Genomic DNA, 18,296 nt, shown 5'->3' with positions numbered 1-18,296 from the left:
TGCACAAACCTTCTGCCTCCCATCTCCCCACGTGGAGTGGGTGTGAGAGCAAACGTTCCACACCTCTGATGAAATGCACTGAGTGGGACAAACAGCAGATTTGACAGAAAACAGACGTGTGTGGCAAGACCACAGGAGCTTTTCTAAGAGCTCGTACAGAGCCATGAGAGGGAAGCTGAAGAATTATCCCCAAGCACATCCCAAACTTCTCTGAGGTTTGTAGGGTTCCATTCAAAGTATTTTTCTGTGTTCCTGTTGTTTAAATTTTCACTCTGCCTGGTAATTTTCTGTTGTTCACTTTAGGCTGTCTGGTTTGCCTTGGTTCCTGATTTCTGCTCCATCTTTTGGTGCTGGCAAAGAGTTCCTGGGGGAATGCAGGTGCAGGGGAGGTTCATGGATGTGCATAATTGATACCTCTCCCAGGTAACACAGAAAACAAGCACGTGTTGAGCTGCTCTGCACAAGGAAGGGCTGTGCTTGTCCTCACAGAGGAGCTGTGGGGACAATCAAGAGCTGTATTTTCATTTTGGTGACTTTGTAAAAACATGGCCTGGAGAAGACACATCCAGGATGGCATTCAGGAGCAAGCATGCATGTCAAGATCTGCTTTCAGCTCCATGTCTCACTGTTGATAAGAGAGCCAAACATTGCAACTGGCAAGATCAACACCTGCCCATTCAAACCATCTTATGGGTCTCTTCCACCCTGAGATACTCTAATTCTGTGGCTGAGCCTAACTTTTGGCTCAGGGCTTTGATCAGTAAGAGCTGGCTGAGTTAACATGAAAATCCAATTAATTTTCTAAAAACATGTTTAAAAATGCTTCAAACAACAGAGGTCATCTTGCTAAAACATTCAACCCCTTCCTTCCTTTGGCTGTGCAGCCCCAAGGAGCCCCACAGCTCCAGAGAGCCATGGAGATCACACCAGGCAGCTGCAGAGGAGCTGGTTGGGATCCTGCATGGATCCACTGCTCTGCTGACCACAGCCTGATGCAGCTGCCTCTCCCATGGACCTTGCTCTGGTAGCTGCATCCCCTATTACAACAGGTAGAAAAATCATCCACGCTCTAATAGCTATTGTAACCTTCCTAAAACTATGACAAAATCTCTCTTCTGACTCCCTATGGCCCAGCCAGCCTTTACTCTTCTGCTGCTTCCTGTCTGCAGAGTGAGCTGGCAGGATGAAAGACAGCTGGGAAGGTAGAGAGAGCTGAACGTGGACTAAGAGCTGCCAGAGGAATATGAGAAGAGAATTTTGCCCTATAAGCTTTAATAAGGTGGTGGGTTAAGAGAAATGCAGCTAGGGAGAAAGATGGGGAATGTTCTCTCTCCAAATGGGCACTGCTTCAGTTTGTAAAAGCACCAGGGATTCCCCATGTGGCTTAATTTATTATTTTCCCACTCGTTAAATGCCAAAACAATAAAGCAAAATCTATTGTTAGCTTTAAAATGCAGGTGATTTGCATATGGCTGTGATAGTCCTACTGCTGCCTTCATTTAAACTCAGTAAGCCGAGGTACCTTTAAAAATTATGACTTGTTTTACATTTAATATACTGAACTATGTTAACATAATATTAAGAGGCTGACTTCACAGCTTAATTGCTGATCACGTAGAAGGCAGCTTTAGCAGCAGCATTAGTCTGGCAGGGCTGTGCAGCCTGAGATGAGCAGCTGGAGGAGCAGCCTGCACAAAGGGGCTCAGAGCTCCTTCCCTGCCACGGTGCCCCCCTAAGAGCACCCTGGAAACCCAAAATCGTTTTTACTCCTTGTGTTAGAAGGTATTTGGGCTCCCTAATGCAGAGCAGAGGCTGTGCAGGGTATAAATGCACCTGGACAAAGCAGTGTGAGAAAATCAGGTGGGTTTTTCCCCCATCCAGAGGGGGAAGTCATGCACCCTTCCCTGGCAGAGCTGGACACACACTGCTCTTCCCAGCCCCAGGTTCTGAGGTTGCTGCAGAGACTGTGAGTTCTGGTGTTGGTGTTGTATATTCTCATTTTCTCCCTTCCTTCTTTGACCCTTGGTTGTGCCAGGCTGACTGCAAAGAGGGCAGGAATGGGAATGGGAATGGGAATGGGAATGGGAATGGGAATGGGAACCAGGCCCAGGCAGACTCTCAACCTCTCCTTGTTGCAGAGACCCTCTGACAATATTTTGTATTTTTGATACAGTTGGCTGAGGCTGCACGAGGCTGCTTGGCAAGGGTGAATTGCTGCAGTTTCCTTTAGTCCCTCTGTATTTTCAGCATCCTGAACCCTGGGCAGCTCTCAACTGCAGAGCATCACCTTTAAGGAGGCAGCTCCTGCAAGTGGCTGACTTGTCCTTGATCCCCAAACCCCCAGCAGGAAAGTGGCACACGGTGCCACCCTTCCTGTGCATTGTCAGAAATGTAATTAGGATCCAAATATTGCCCCAGGATGTGCTCAGAATAAGAGGGATCCTTGGCTTTTCAGGAGCTGAAAAGGTATCCAAGCATCACCAGCGACTCACATCCATGTGTCTCTGACTTCCACACATGGCTCAGATTTTGAGGTCTGGACTCCTTAAATAAATTGCCTTTTTCTCTGTGAAAAAAAAGCATCCAGATTGACAGAGATGTACACCAAGTTCTAGCCCTCTATGATTTAAAAGAGCAAAGTTATAGGCCCCTGAAAATTGAGGTTTATAATAGAAGCACTGGCAAACCCTTAACTACAGAGAAGCTACCAGGCGTTGCAACAATAATTGGGAAGGGAGGGAAAAAAAATCACACTGTGTTTTTCAGTGCTTAGCTAAGAAATACAACAAGAGAGTTTATTGCTTGCAAAACACAGCTGCACTGCCTCAAATTGGATGGAAAAACGAACCCTGATAATTTATTACACCCCTAAAGTCACAAGAATGTACCCATAAATTACTTTTTTGGAGGGGGAGGGAAGTGGTACCACTGTAGTCCATTCTGCACAACCTACTTATTAGTATCATAATTTATTATTATTATGCCCTGCTGCAAATAGAGAGGCAGATAAAACTCAAATCTATTAAAACAACCGCTCCACTTTCTCTGAGCCACTGAGGGACACCATTCCAAAGGAAATGAGATAAATTACTAAGACAAATGGATGGGTCTTGCATTAGAGCACGTAGCTTGTATATATGCAAGAGCAGGAGGATAATTCAAGCAAAAAAAAGAGTCATGTTAAGTTTTACCATTCAGGATTCAACACAGAGGGACTGGGATAACATCAAGTGGTCAATTAAATGTTTCTAATGTATAGATTTTTTTTTCTCCCCCAAGATCCTGTGTGTTCACTTGGAATGAATTTGCAAAGCTGAAATAACTGCCCTGCTTCTATTGCAAATGTACCTGGATCAGCATGTACTTAAAAATATGCTTTATCCAGCTATTGTGAGGAAGCAGGCACTGTGGTGACAAGCCTGAAAATTACATTGATAGTATATATATATATGTAAAAATAGATATATCCAACTGGTGCTGATCAATTACAAAGCTGATTTAAATTTAAAGGTGGTGAAAGATTATTTTACATTCCCAGAAGGGCAAAATGGCAGAACCAAAGGTGCCTTTATCAAATTCACCATGTGCCTCTGCTAATGGTCAACAGTAATTTTTTGTTCTGTTTTTCCTTCTCTTCAATTCTTGCTGGAGCAGCAGTTTTTAATGCTGTCCTCCACTTTCCTGCCACATGGATGGATTAGCAGAAATTATAATTGTTTTGGGAGGTTATTGCTCAGTTGCCCTCTTCAGGACATGGTTATTGCAAAGTCAGGATGGGTTTGGTGCTCTTGGCCAGAGTCACTGGGGTGTAATAGAGCCCTGCTTTTGGAAGCTGCTACTCCAGAATGGGTTTGGGTATAAAACTGGCAGGTTTGAGAAGAAATCTGGCAGCAACCTTCTTTCTACACAGCCAATTTGTGGTTTTCACTTTACTTTTTAAAAAAAATATAGCCACTATGTATGTGATAAAAATTCAGCTGGATTTTCCTAAGTAGTGTTTACTCTTGGAGTGGAAAATGGAACTGTATAAAATGATTTCCTTTCTGAGCTGAAAGGTACACGAAATAGACTCATAAAGCTACATTTGACACTGCTCCAGGTTTGTGCTTGGACATTTTTGCTCCTGTAACTTATCTATTTATGTAAAATCATGAGGGCAGAGAAGGCAGGAATCTGTTCCACCTTCATTTGAATGTCAGTTGGCAAATCCAACAATTGTAGCTTTTGCTTTCTGCCCTTTGTTCAGATCCAAGGTATCAAACTTCCCAAGGAAAGCTGAATTTCCACTCTTCAAATAGCATGCTGCTTCCTTCAGATGTGGCACCTGCCTCTAGCAAAGTGCAGGGTTACTACTTGGGCTCTTTTGTCAGTTTTTCCTCCCACTTTTGGCCTTTCCACAGGGAAATGTTCCCTCTGCATGGCCTGGCAGTTTCTAGTATTTAGTTTGGTAGCTGGTTACCTTCCTCCTGAGGTTCTGGCACTGCCCATTTCCAAGCCTGTTACTGTTAAAGCCAAGTTTCCAAGCCACTATTCCCTCTCCAAAAGGGAAGAGAGTGATAGGAGCCTAAGCAGAGCAGGGGTAGTGAAATTTTAAAGTATTATGACACACATACATTTAATATTACATCACATGTAAGGGAACCAGCACATATGATTGCAATATTATATGACAAATACAGGTCCTACAACGTTAAATTTAGTGCCTTGTGATTGATGATCCTTTGTTTCCAGGTTTTCCTCACTGTATATATTATTTCTGTAGGATAAGCATCTTACCAGCTGGAATAAACATACAACTTTTTTATTTTCTAGCATGTAATTTCTGTTTGATTCACAGCTAATAAATAGGTCATCTTGTACTTTTGAAATGCCAACATGCAGTAATTCAGTGAAATAGAGACTCTACATTAAAAAACTGTCAACCCCAGTGCAATTTTCCTGCACCCTACGCTCTGGAAAGATACCTTGTCACTCATGGTTCAGCTCTGTTTTCCTGAAATATCTCTTCTTCTGCATAAATAATGAATATAGTTGCATGAAAATATCTGGCACAATGTCTGTTCTTCCTCCCACTCTAAGGAGCTGCAGTACAGGCTCTGTATTTATTGGCTGATCTTCCCAACAAATCTTGCTGAAATCACAGGGGTGGTAATAGCGTGGCCCCCTCCCAGGTGTTCTCTGTGCTAAACCCATCCTGCCCTCCTGCTTCAAGGCAGGCAAGTGCTGCCTTCAAAAACACTTTGCTGTTTAATTCTTCTCAAAATGTAAAGGCTACAACAACACAGAGTAATTTAAAACACTTATTTGCTTTCAAGCTCTTTCCATTTCTAATGTGTCACGCAGGTCTTGCGCAGGAAAATATCAGCCTGAAGCAGATCCCAATTAGGAGTTTTTAAAATTAATTCTGTTCTTTAAAAAAGCTTGCTAGAAATCCCACCAGATTACTAAGCCTGTCTTCTAATTCATATGATCTGAAACACACAATTTACTGGTTTTTATGGCTTTCTGCTGGTAGCTCATTAGAGGTGACACAAGGATGGCAAAAGCTGGTTCTGAGGCTCTGATTTCCACCAGCCCTGTTTGCTCGCTGAAGGAGCCCCCCAATTTTCTATTCTGATCTGTAAAATCATGGTGCATCCAAGGACTCTCACTTCCTGAGACAGTTTCCAGATGCAGTGCAGGGAAATCTCTGCAGTGCTGATCTCCCTGTCCTGGAGTATTCATAACCCACCCCCACAGCGCACAGACAAAATCTGAAGCCAAAGATTGAATCCTGCAGGTGTTGCTCACATGAATGGTTTCCCCTGATCCCAGCTCGATAATGTGATGTGAGGCAGGGGCAATGCTGTTTGAAACTGGATCAGCTCAAACCATGAAAAATTTGGCGGTGCCTTTTGTGGGTTTGAATCGACAGAAAGTTGAAACTTGCAGAACGCCAACCCTTGAAAACGGGGAAAGCAGGGTGTGCAAAACCCCTGGGAGCCAGGTTTTACAGAGGATAAAGCTGCTGAATCCTCACAGTGAGGTCCAAAAGTAATTTAAATCTCTTCCCCTCTCCCCCTGCTCCCAATTTCCCCATCCCAGTTGTTGTGAGATGCATCAGCTGAGAAGGAAAGTTGGGAAGTGACACTAATAAGGAGGGCTCAGACGCACTAAGAGTATTAAAAGGTTAGGTCATGGTGTGTTCTATTAAATAGAATATTAATTGAATTCTTGACATCAGAGGTGAACTGTGACATGCTCATGGGATAAATATTGCATTTAACAGAGCATCATGACCTAAAGCTGTAAATACTATTGAGCATCAGTGCCAATCCTTCACAATAGATCTTAGCCCCAGTCCTCAGGGTATGAATGCTCCCTTGGAGCTTTGGAAGCTTGAGCTTAAAACCAGCTTTCACATTTCTTCTTTCTGGTCTCAGTTAAGTCTGAAATTGCTTCTTCCATCTCAAGGCTACACTCTGCCTCAGAGCTGTGGTTACAGACTCCTAATATAAAGCTAGAACTGGATGTTTCAAATGCCATGTGCTACACGGTGCAAGGAAGGTTGAAAGAAAATTTCTCCATTTCCACTCTCACAACATAAAGAAGATTAAAACATTACAAAGACCAATTAAAAATAGGGAATCTCACTGCAACATTTTCATTAACCCTCCCTGGTTCTTCTTTCTGTCTCATTAGTCATCACAGGGAAAGGAAGGATCATTTTAATTAGCAGCATTGTAAAGCTTTATTTAAGGCAACTGCCCCTCCTGCTGCTCTCTGGATTACCCTGACGGCTTATAAATACAATACCAAATCATTACCAGCCAAAAACAACGCTGCTGAAGGGCTTGGAAGAAAGAAGATCCACTATGGTCAATGTTTAGGGCTCTTTAACAATGTCCTTTCTCCTTATTCAGGCATAATTCAAGCGTAATATTGGGCTTTACAAAACAACTCAATATCCTCTTACAGCAAAGTCCTTTCTAGCTGAGGATACCATGTGTTCAACTCTCTTCCCCTTTGTTTTCAGGGCAGGGAAAGCACAGAACCACATCTGATAGGATAGACATGGTAGATACGATCACAGGTTTTCCAGCATCCCAATTTGGAATTACTTGTTAAATTCCTAAATTAAAGGGACTGTGGATTGCTGACAGCCTTGCAGGAGGGGGGTGAGCAAGGAGACCCCAGCTGGGGGAGTGTTTTAGAAAAGAGGATTTTGAGAGTTTAGGAGGAAAACAAAGTGAGAGCCCACATTTCATGGAAAGGAAATTGCATTTTCCAATTATCGCTTGCTGAATTTCACGTTTCTGTAGAAATTAACCCAATGGGTCTGCTCTTTTAAGAAACCCTCAGCCAGCAGTTTCCACAGCTGGGAGTGCAGTCCAGGGTGCATGTGCAGAGGAGCTCCTTTGCTCTCCCCCACACCCACGAAGGTGTGAGTGACCCCACTGCAGTGCCCGGGTTTATTTTCAAACCAGCTGGAGTCACTACACTGCAGTCAGGGATTTGATGCAGCCCAGGATCTCTCACACATGAAAACATCACATTTCTTAAGATGTGAGCTGCACAAAACGTCCTCCTCCACGACTCTGTTAGGGTTATTAGGATTCCATTAGGATTATTAGGATTCACCATTTAGATCCGTGGCCTACTTTCCCTGACCTCAATATTTAACTGTGGATTCTTCAGTACACCTGGGTCCTGCAGCCTCTAATTGTTCATCACTGTCCAGCCAAGGCAGCTCAGTCCTTCCCTTGAAACACCCTATTAGCTACACGTGGGAGTTTCAGTGCTCTGAGTACTCTGTGGTGGAGTATTTATGGTGGGGTCACAGTCAGGATTTGATTTTTGACACTCAGAGCATCACACAGCTGAATTTAGCTGAAATTTGAGGTGCTGTCTTTGCTGTGGGTACCAGCAGAGTAAGGTTAATACACCTTTGAATTAAGGTGTATTAACCACCAAATTCTTCCACTTTATTGCTTGGCATGACAAAAAGAAAATCAGACCAGATGACAAAAATCTTTAACACTGAAAGCACAAAGTGAAGTTCATCTCCCCTGAAAACAAACTCACCCTGACTTCAGCTGAGCACTGAGCACAAATACTGGCTTCTTCAAAAACCACATCTATTCCTTCACAAAGGTTTAAAAATTATTCTGAGCGCTTGATGTTACCTATGTGAACTATTTTAAGTAATAACCAAAAGGGAGACAGTAATGATGCATCACTGAATGATTAATGCCTTGCTGTATAGAGTTTTTTCATATTAAGGTCTGTATCTGTGGAGGCTTGCAGGGACAGGTGATATCTTTTGTGGAAGTAGCTGCTACATGTCAGACTGTCACAAATATACATTAAAGTATTTCCACTTTAAAAAGAAGAAGAAGTCAAAGTTCCAGTTTGGGACTGGCCAGAGCCTGAGCCAGGCTGAGCAGTCACACTCCTGACTGTCCCCAAAGGCTCATCACCCAAGCTGGCAGAGACCAGAGCTCTGCCAGGAGAGCTGCAGCTTCAAGGGATCTCAGTCTCCAGAGATCACAGATGCTAAACTCACTTACAACCAGACAGTGAAAAATAGTCAGAGGAGCAGGGATTGTAAAAGTTTATATAGGAGTTGCTTTGTTTTCTATTTATAGCTGCACTGTATTTTTCTTGTAATACATTTTTAATGACTTATAAGGCCTAGTTATTTATTCTCCTGAAGCCAAATACTTTCTCTACCCTGGTGATGCAAGGGACTGAGCTCTGTGGGAATGGCTGGATCTGCTCCCTGCACTGGCCCCAGGCTGGGGGGACCCTGCCTGGCCCTGGGGACCCCCACAGCACCCAAGGCACTGCTGCACCCCCAGCACACAGCTCCCCACTGCCTCTCTGCACAGGGACTGCCTGTGGAGAGCCCTCCCTGGGCCAGAATATTTTCAAATTGCTGATTATTCTATCTGCACACAAGGGAGTCTGTTTTTGTGGTTATTTTGCTTTACATTTCTTAATCCAAAATTAACTTTATTTTAAAAACAAAACAACCCCCAAACCTGCAGTGCCTCATAGGCAGTGGTCCTTTCCATTTGGGCGTTGAAAAGTTGAGTATGAACAACAGACCAAAAAAAGCAGGAGATGGGACACTTTGAAATGGCAGCTTTTAGCACAAAATATAATTAATCTGCAAAACCAGCATCCATCCCTAAGCACAAATGCTGATTGCCTCATGATGAGCCTAACCAGAATGGTATTAACTCTACTGTTCTTTCTAAATTGTTATATACCCAATATTTTCTTCTGACTCTTCTTCATATTAGATTAATAACTATGTAATCACTTCATTAGTTTATTTAGATTATATTATTTTAGGAAATTATTGTTTAGATCAGCCTTGTCCTTCCCATCTCTCTGTGCCTTCCCAGAATTAAGTAATATCTGAGGAAACCAATTAATTGCAGCTCGACCGCTGTAATGGGGTCTGTTCTGCAGAGTGGCAATGTCTAATGGAGTTTTAATTTCCCCGTGGTGAGTCAACATTCGCTTAAAGACAGAAAACTCTTAGAGCAAAACACTGCCTGAAACACACACACGCCTGTGGGGCTGAACATTTTGGGGCTGCTGCTGCTTTTGTTGGGGGTAAAACTCCCAGAGGGGCAAAGCTGGGGCACCAGAGAGCATCAATTCCCACCAGGAGACATTCAGCCCAATCCCACCCAGCTCTCAGGCTGCACCTCCCAGCCCTGCAGGGTGCTGGGGGCTAAAATGAATTTGTCACCCAGTGGAGCTTTGACAGCCCTGTCTAAAGCATGGTGCTCCTCAGGCAATATCCATTTAAGTGTCCTGGGCCCCGCTCTGCAGTGGCACCAGCAAGTCCTGGTGTGGAGCAGAAGCCCCTTGTGCTGGGGGGCTGTCAGACACAATCCCTTATCCCAGGGAACCTGCTGTGAGACACATGGGACAGCACAATTTACAGAGAGATTTGTCCATTCATTGCCTTGTTCAGAGTATTTAGCAGTGCCAGAAGTTACAGTTGGGATTTTTGGTGGAGGCAAAGCACCCAGAGTCTTTGAAATGCCCCTGGACCCTCCCTCTCCCAGGCCCTGAGCCCCTTCCCAAACCTCCAGTGCTGTTTTTCTTGGCAAAAGCTGACAAACTTCTAAAGTCACTCTGGTCTGCCTTCCCCAGTATCTGAGAGCTTAAAAGGTTTGAAACAAAGCTACATTATGATGCAACCAAATTCAGCAGCATCTGATTAACAAAAAGGAGGCCACAGCTACCTGACAGCAGCTGGTGGTTATTTTTTATTCCTAAAACAAACTGATGGCCTCAAACATTCATACATGTTTGGGGTTTGGTTTTTTATTTTTTTGTTTGTTTGTTTAAATGTCTCATTTCCTGGTTTGTTTTTCTCCTGCATCGTGCAGGGAAATAAAGTTTTGCAATTCTTCTTCTCATAATAAGTCTGTCCAAAAATGATGTCGCTCGTTGTGTTGAAAGATGGTTTCATTTTCTACTCAAAATTGGTATGAAAAATTTGCCTTGCCAAATGAACATTGTATACTGAACTTGTCAAATCCTCTCTCCTGACACAAATAAAAGATAACATTGGGTGGCAGCATGTAAAACAGCACTGACAAGACAGCTGGGATGGAAGCAAAGAAATGCATATTTTTCTCTTTCTCTCTTCCAGAGCAGGGAATGGGAAAGATCCAGGTGAGCGAATGCTGGCGTGTTACAACCAAAAATGCATCATCTAAAGACTTAACAAGCCATTTCAAGGCAGCTTCTGAGATGAACATAAGCGATTCCATTTCTGATTAGCAAAATCATGACAAAAGCATCAACTTTTTTCCAAGCAGCCAAGAAAGCTGCTAAGTAGGAAGAGTAGCTGAGTAAAAGGGGTATTCAGTTAAAAGTTCACAACTCTGCTGTGCAGGCTGGAAGGACTGTTCCTAGCACTGCAGAAAATTATTCCAAGTATATTTAAAAATCAATAAGGTAATGATAACACTTTCATTAGATCTGCAGTCTCTCCATGTATGTGAATTGTTTTTTCTTATTAAAATCTTTGAATGAAGGCTGTTAGCTATTTATCAGCCCCAAAATTACATTTCTCCTCTTAAAAATCACAACAACTGCATAGTTAGTAACAAGAAAAGACTCCTAAAACTGCAGTTTTGGGGTGTGGGGGGGCAGGAATACAAGCATGAAACACAGATTGCACCTTCAAATCCCCGATGGCATCACGCTTCTTTGTTCTGCTAAGAAAAATTAACCTCAATCTCGGCTCAAGGTCCCCCGATTGATTATCATAGTCATTTAAATACTGTAATCTCATTTTCAGCATCAGGGAAAGGGAGCGAAAAGAAGAAAAAGAGAAAGAGGTGGGGAAGCGAGGGGGAGAGAAAGAGAAAACAGAATAAATTATCTGACAAAAGGAAAAAGGCCCTTTCTGCTTACGGAGCCTATTTCAGATCCTTCCACTTGATTGGAAAAGTTGATGAAGTTTAAATGAAGCAGAATTAGAGGCTCAGGCCACTGAGTATTGACAGGGGCCCATGGAAGAATGTGCAATTCAATAGGCCTGATTTCTGTGGAAAGCAGGGGAAAGGCCTAAATGGTATAATCTTCAATCAAATCTAACATCGACACTGACAAGGCAGGGTAATGAGATAGGCCAGATCAGGCATGTTGGTTAAAGAAATTAATCCCTCTCGCTGCACCAAGAGTTCAGCTTTGATGCCTATTGTACAGAGCCCCGTCCCAGCCTATCTAAATGCTAACTAACTGCCAGTGTGATCTGGGACTGTGCTTTTCAGGGCTGGGGCTAAGCTGGGAGCGATTTTAGCTGCCTGATTTTGGTGGCAGAGGTGGGACAGCACCGGGAGCAGAGCAGGGATGATGGACGCAGGGAAAGTTGCATTTCTGGTTGTCTTAAGGCTTAAACACACTGTAATACGTGGTAATTAATGGAGTTACAGTCCTGACCATCCCACTGGAATCCCCTGGGAGCCACCAGAGGGGTTGGGCAGCCAGGAGGGTGATGGAGACAGCAAATGTAAGTCGGGAAGTTGAAAAGCTGCAAACAAAGGGGCTCTTCTACCTGGGCGAGCAACCCAAAGCTCCTGATGAAAACCAGTGTTATTTTTCAGGCTGGTTTGCTCTTTATGGAGCAATGCAAGGTTCCCTGTGTTTGCTTTGAGGGTTTTTATCCCCCCAGCCTGGGAGTTATGCTATTATTTTTAATCAGGTTTCACTTGTAAGATTTTTAGGCACAAACCTCGTGTTGGTTTGCTTAAACAAATCAAACTAGATATTTCCCTTGATATTGAAGTTTTCTTAAAGGCTGTTGCTGGAAATCTAGTAGTAGATCCCACTTGCATTTATCTTTGCTACTTCAAATAAATGTGAATGCAAAAGTCAGTGTAATTTATTTTATAAAGTACAAATGGTTAAAAAGGAAAATATTCTCAGAAATGCAGGTTCTGTCTAATCTGCACAATGCGAGCAGCCAAGCAAGAACAAAACAATCCCTGCAAGATGACAAAAGCTTCTGAAATCCAATAATTAGGCATAAGAGCATCTCTAAGAATTTGCATGGAAAGCAATCTGCCCTTGGGAAAAGTGTGGCTAAAAACTCCCAAAAATCAGGAACGGAAAACGCTGGTCTCTGTGACTGCTGACAACATTGCTGTCTTTGCTCTACATTCTGCACTCAAAAAAAGGGGAAAGATTGTGGGAAAGGTTTAAAAATAAAATCTTTTCACCTTTTCCTTGGGCAGCTGCCAACTGCTTGCCTGCCCAACGCCCTCCTGTCCAGCACTGTCCTCGCTGAGCCCCCAGCAGCTTTTCCTCTGTGCTCAGGGAACTTTGTGGTGCCCCTTCCAGAGAAGGGGAATTTTTATTGGTGTTGGAGTGGGAAGCTGAGGTTGGAGAGGAAGAGGACAGAGATATTCCTGTGCTGTTACAAGTTTTAGCTGGTCTCTGGTGCTGCTCTCAGCCTGCTGGGCTCCCTGTCCCTGGGGCAGGGTTGGGTCAAGGACACTGCAGTGGGGTTTGGGATATCCCTGACTTTCTCTGTGCTGTCTTCAATTTGAATTATCTGAAAATCATCTCTTGGCTTAGTGTGGCTTGGGGACACCACTAAAACAGGCAGTGGCTCTCCCCCAAAGTTTCTTAAACCTTTCTGAAAATAAAGCTTGAGTTTTAGGTTCATCATAAAACTTTATAGCCTGCAGCAGCTCTGGGTGCACTGTGAATGTATGGATCCATTTGTGACCCATTTCATTTTAGTTTTTTCCCTATCCTGCCTACATCTTCTCATCTTTTGGCTGAATTTTTGTTTTTACATCCCCGCCAAGTCGGGCAAGAGGCTGTACAGATGCTGTCTGCTCTGGCAGCTCTGCTATCAGGGTCACAATGCAACAATTTGGTCTAACCATTATTATTGTGCTGGCTGACTTCAATAATGCACTTTTAAATCAAAGAGCCTTTGAAGCTTTATTTCCATTGTATTAGACAAATAAACATAGAAGATTTTCACAAACATAAAAGGCATTCACCTTGTAATGTTTGTGGGCTTATTAGTCTCACCAATTTGCATTGTTTTGTTCACATAAAGGATCAAAATGCCCTTTTGCTCCATTTTACATCCTGCCTGTGGATCTTGGGAGTGAGCAGCTCCCCAGGCCCGTGCTGCTGGGGCTGTCCCTCTGCCTGCTGAGTCACAGCTGCCACTTTGGAGCCTGTGTTCAAACAGCCAGGAGGAAAAACCCACTACTTTCATTCGTGCAGAATGTTTACTTGCCTCTTGGAAATACCTTATTTATTTCAGCAGTGCCTGTGCAAAATATGGGAGGGCACTAAAGCTCATAAGGAGTTTAATTCTTAGTGTACCAAATAATTCATTTAAAATCTTAAATGAGTTCATGCTGAGAAGAAAACCCTTAGAAGTCAGAGCATTGGAAGGAAAGCTGAGAATCAAACCTAATGATTATTTGACTAACCAGCCCTTCATTAGTTTATTTCTCTAATGAATTATTGAGGCACTGTATACACATCTCAGAATACATTTTTAAAAGCACAACACTGGTCTTAGATTGCAAAAATATAATAGCACTCATGATATAATAATAATAATAGCAATAAGCACACAAAATGCTGCATAAACACTAATTAAACCTCAGTGTCCCCAAGCAGCAAGCACAGAAGGCAGGATGTTCAGCACATTTGAGGTAAAGAGTACAATTAACACCAAATCAAACAACATTATTCCAAATAGAGTTCATGGCAGGATACTCTGCTCTGTTACAAGGGAGAGACAGAGAAAGTGAAAACTGCTTTCTGCCCAAGTTCCCAATAAATGCATTGATCCCAAATAGCTGTGAGCAGGTCTGGGTTAGGGGAGGGAGCAGAGTTATTTAAATCATCAACGCTAACACCTGAGGGGAGTTACCCAAACCCTCTGGAAGCTGCCCCACAGGGCTGTGATGATCACTTTGGCTCTGGGGGGATTGTTGGGAGATCCTGGTGTGGCTGAAGCCCAGGTCCCTCGAGGGGAGCAGGGGGAGCTGAGAGCCCTCCCTGGGCTGGCTGGGTGCTCTGTGCAAATGATTTTGCTCCTGTCAGTCCCATTCCTCACCGTGCCGAGTTCACCTTGACTCCTCCACAGGCTGGTGCCAGAAGAGATAAAGAAGATGAGTGGATTTGGAGAGAATGTTTAAAAAAAACCCGAACAAATCACCCAGGAAGCTGAGGGTTAAAGGCTCAAAGATGAAGCACAGCATTCAGATGTAAAAGCCCTGTTGCAGCCATAGTCCAGGTCAATAATAAAAGCTTCAGAGTGATGGAAAACCTGCCCTGTCAGTAATTTCTATTCCAAGAGATGTTTGTGATGATGCAGTTTTCAGCTCGAAGTTATAATATTATTTTTCACACCATGCACTTGTCCAGCTTTGTCTCTTGCTTAATCACAGCTTTTTCTTTTCTTTTTTCACGATGTGACAAAATTTCAGTTTGACAAAATGGCCCCACTTGCTTTTGCAGTGTCCATCCTATGGATCTTTCCAGAAGTCAAAATGATTTTGCAACAATTGTCAGCAGTGCCTTGCTCTGTGACAGTCAGCTCAGAAGTACTTCATGATGAGCTTCAATAGGCACAAAAGGAAAAAGGAAAACCTGGTGGGTGATTTCTGCCTTTACTTGGTACCCACACAGGGAGTGGAGTCCCTTGGGTAACAGGGAGCTGCTGTTCCTGGGCACGGAGCAGGCTCCGTGTGAGCCCAGGGAAAGCTCTTCTGTTCATCCCCTTCACCCACCAAAAAGGGCAGTTCACTCTCCTGGCCTGGCTAATCCGTCCTTTGCTGGCAATTCCAAAGCCAAGGCTATCAGTGTGCCTGTTCCTGTGGTTTTGGGAGCCTTTTTGATCGTATATTCTTCTTCTGGAGATCGTAGCTGCTGAAATTGTATTGTCTGAATCCTGTAGCTTCTGTTCAATCTCATTTGGAAAAAAAAAAAAAAAAAAGAAAAAATTCCAGCCCTCAGGGCTGTAGAGGAAAGCTTAGGAAAATGAACCCTAAATGCCCTGGCATTCAGACCAATAAAGACAGCCTGGCATCAGTTGTCATGTAAATAACAAGCTTGTAAAATAAACACTGCACATTCCAGCGGTTGTTTGTTAAATCTGCTTCTCCTGCAGTCTGCACTGGGACCCGGTGCCAGCCTTTCCTGGCCAGCAGAGCACCAGCACCATCCTCCTCCTCTTCCTCCTCAGAACTGCCAGCTTGGGAACAACTTTTCCATGTTGGGAGCAGCAGCAGGGGCTCTGAAGATGAGCCAGAAGCTTCTCAGGGCTTTTCCTGGAGAGCAGTTCCTGCCCTCTGCATGGCCCCTGGCTCCACCTGGACAGGTAAGGGGATGCTGTGGCACGTGGGGCTGGATTTCCCATTTACCTTCACACGTTAAGGAAGGGAAATCCAACTCCTTGCTGGTCACAATGGCTTTGTCAGTGATGTCTTGAACTTCATTGTACCATATAATACAGAAGATGTTAATCTAAATGTAATCCAGCTGCTGTGGGTCACTATTTCTGAAGTCTGTGTTGAGCTTGCCAGGAGTTAAGTGTGGTAAACTCTTATTTCCTGCCCAGAGCTGGTTTATTTTTGTAACACAGGAGTTTTCAGTAAGTTTGTACTGGAAAAGTGCTTGGCTAAGGCTTTTACTGGTGAAAACAGACCAAAAATGCTTTGCTCAGATTTTTACTGGCATCAGTAGATGAAATGCTTTCCTCAGTTTTATGCTGCAAGCAAATATATACTGATAACTAAATTAACTCCTTGATTAATTAAAACACAACATAGATTCTAGCAGGGAAACAGAGCATTCATCCCTAGAAATGTTTACATGAGAAGATTATGGTTTGATCTGTGATAGCCAGAGTGTGCAGACACATCCTGTGGGGCTGGGCAGAGCTGAGGCAGGAGGCTCAGCCTGGCCAGGGATCTTGTTTGGATACGTGATGCCATATTTAGAACATACATAAAATAACTCAAAGAGAAAGAAGGATGTCCTTTGGCAGCTGCAGAGTAGATTTGTCACACTTGCACCACTGTTTTGTGGTCTGACTGCTGTTTGGAGGAGGATCAGGGACTAAGTGTCCCATCCATCTCCACTGGCCTCAGGTTTTTGTGGATTTGCTGCCCGGAGACCCTCCCTGGCAGCTGTTGGAGCTGTGTGCTCCTCATGCCCTCCCTCGGCTGCCAGCAGCACTCCCCCAAGCTGCAGTTGGCTCCAAACCTTTTGTCCTTTTCTCCTAAACCATCTTTGTGTCCTTGGGTTTCAGCACGAGGGCTGGGACCTGCTGGCCATCCTCCCCAGAGGGCTGGGTCCTGCTGGCCATCCTCCCCAGAGTGCTGGGACCTGCTGGCCATCCTCCCCAGAGTGCTGGGACCTGCTGGCCATCCTCCTCAGAGTGCTGGGTCCTGCTGGCCATCCTCCCCAGAGTGCTGGGACCTGCTGGCCATCCTCCTCAGAGTGCTGGGACCTGCTGGCCATCCTCCCCAGAGTGCTGGGACCTGCTGGCCATCCTCCCCAGAGTGCTGGGTCCTGCTGGCCATCCTCCCCAGAGGGCTGGGTCCCCAGGGCTGTCCTGGCGAGGAGGGGACTCCAGGCTGCAGCTGGAAGCAGCAGGAGGAGGAGGAGGAGGAGGAAGGGCAGAGGGCTGGTGCTGTCAGTGTGCCACCACCGGTGTGTGCAGTGCCAAGTGCCAGCGTTTGTCCAGCACGCTGCCACCCCAGCCCTGTCACAGGCAGGGACACAGGGACACCCTGTGAATCCAGCACTCCCCGGGGCAGGGTGGGAGCAGCTGCAGGGGGGCAGCAGTTTGCTGCACAAACTCCACAGCAGAACCCACCTGAAGTGGAATTACTGCTGGTTCCAAGAGTGAAAAGCGTCCCTGTTATCACCCTGCTCACTCCAGCAGGTGGGTGCAAATCTCCTCACATCCCTCACATCCCTACCAGCAGAAACCCTCCTGCAAAGAAGCCTCGAGAGAACAGAAATGGTCCAGAATACTGAAACTGAACACAACCTCTTCCTTCTAAAACTTGCTCCAAGTTTAGTTTCACTGGATTCCATAAATCCAGATTGTGTCTTAATTTATTAAAACACCCTGCCATTTAAAATTGCTCAGAATTCCCAGTGCCAGGATGCTCTGTAAGAATTCTCCTTCTCATCAAACTTCAGGGATCCAGAGAAAAGAAAGAAAGTAGAAGTTGTGGATTTGAACAAGTGAAGCCGCTTTTGAATTCTGAGGCAAAGCCTGCCTTTTTTTCTCTGCCTGACAAAATTCCCCAATCGATTTTTAGAGTTTCATAAGAAAACAAAACAATTCAACACTGCAAAACCTCACATTTCCAGTGACACTCCAAATTCCCTAATTTCACCTCCAACTTCCAAGCCCGCCGGTGCCAGCTGCGATCAGGGAGGGAGCCCAAGAGCCCAAGTCGGGCTGGAAAGCCGCGGTTTAAGCGGGGGAAGAAGGCTTGGAGCAGGAATTGTGGCAGGGCAAGGCGAGGAGCAGCGGCTCCGGGGATGCTCGGGCTGGGAGAGCACGAAGCCGTTCTGCGAGTGCCATCCAGGGGACGAGAGCTGCACTTCAGCCGCTGCGGGGGTGGAGAGGAGGAGGAGGAGGAGGAGGAAGCGACCGAAGCCTGGTGATTAAAAGTTTGCGAGCCGCCGGTGCGCAGGGATGGGAGTGGGAATAACGAGCTGAGGAGTGCCGGGAGTTCGGGAAGGGAGCAGAACCTCCGCAGCAGGTCTAAAAATGC

The 18,296-nt window shown here is 44.7% G+C and overlaps 1 protein-coding gene across 3 annotated transcripts in view; it reads right to left on the bottom strand.

Moving 5' to 3' along the window:
- The window catches only part of CFAP77 (cilia and flagella associated protein 77), a 57,986-nt gene that overhangs the window by 38,733 nt on the left and 957 nt on the right, over positions 1–18,296 (bottom strand). The window contains exon 1 of one of the 3 annotated variants that reach the window (XM_064393565.1): positions 7,651–7,736. The exons of the other annotated variants lie outside the window; for them this stretch is intronic. The gene's annotated coding sequence lies outside the window, so the exon portion shown is untranslated. Of the gene's footprint in view, positions 1–7,650; positions 7,737–18,296 lie in introns of those variants that run through there. 3 annotated transcript variants of the gene reach the window in all.

This window comes from Passer domesticus, chromosome 18 (assembly GCF_036417665.1).
Source record: "Passer domesticus isolate bPasDom1 chromosome 18, bPasDom1.hap1, whole genome shotgun sequence".
Lineage (NCBI taxonomy): Eukaryota > Metazoa > Chordata > Aves > Passeriformes > Passeridae > Passer > Passer domesticus.
The sequence above is the reverse complement of the archived record's forward strand: the minus strand, read 5'-3'. Positions and strand labels throughout refer to the sequence as shown.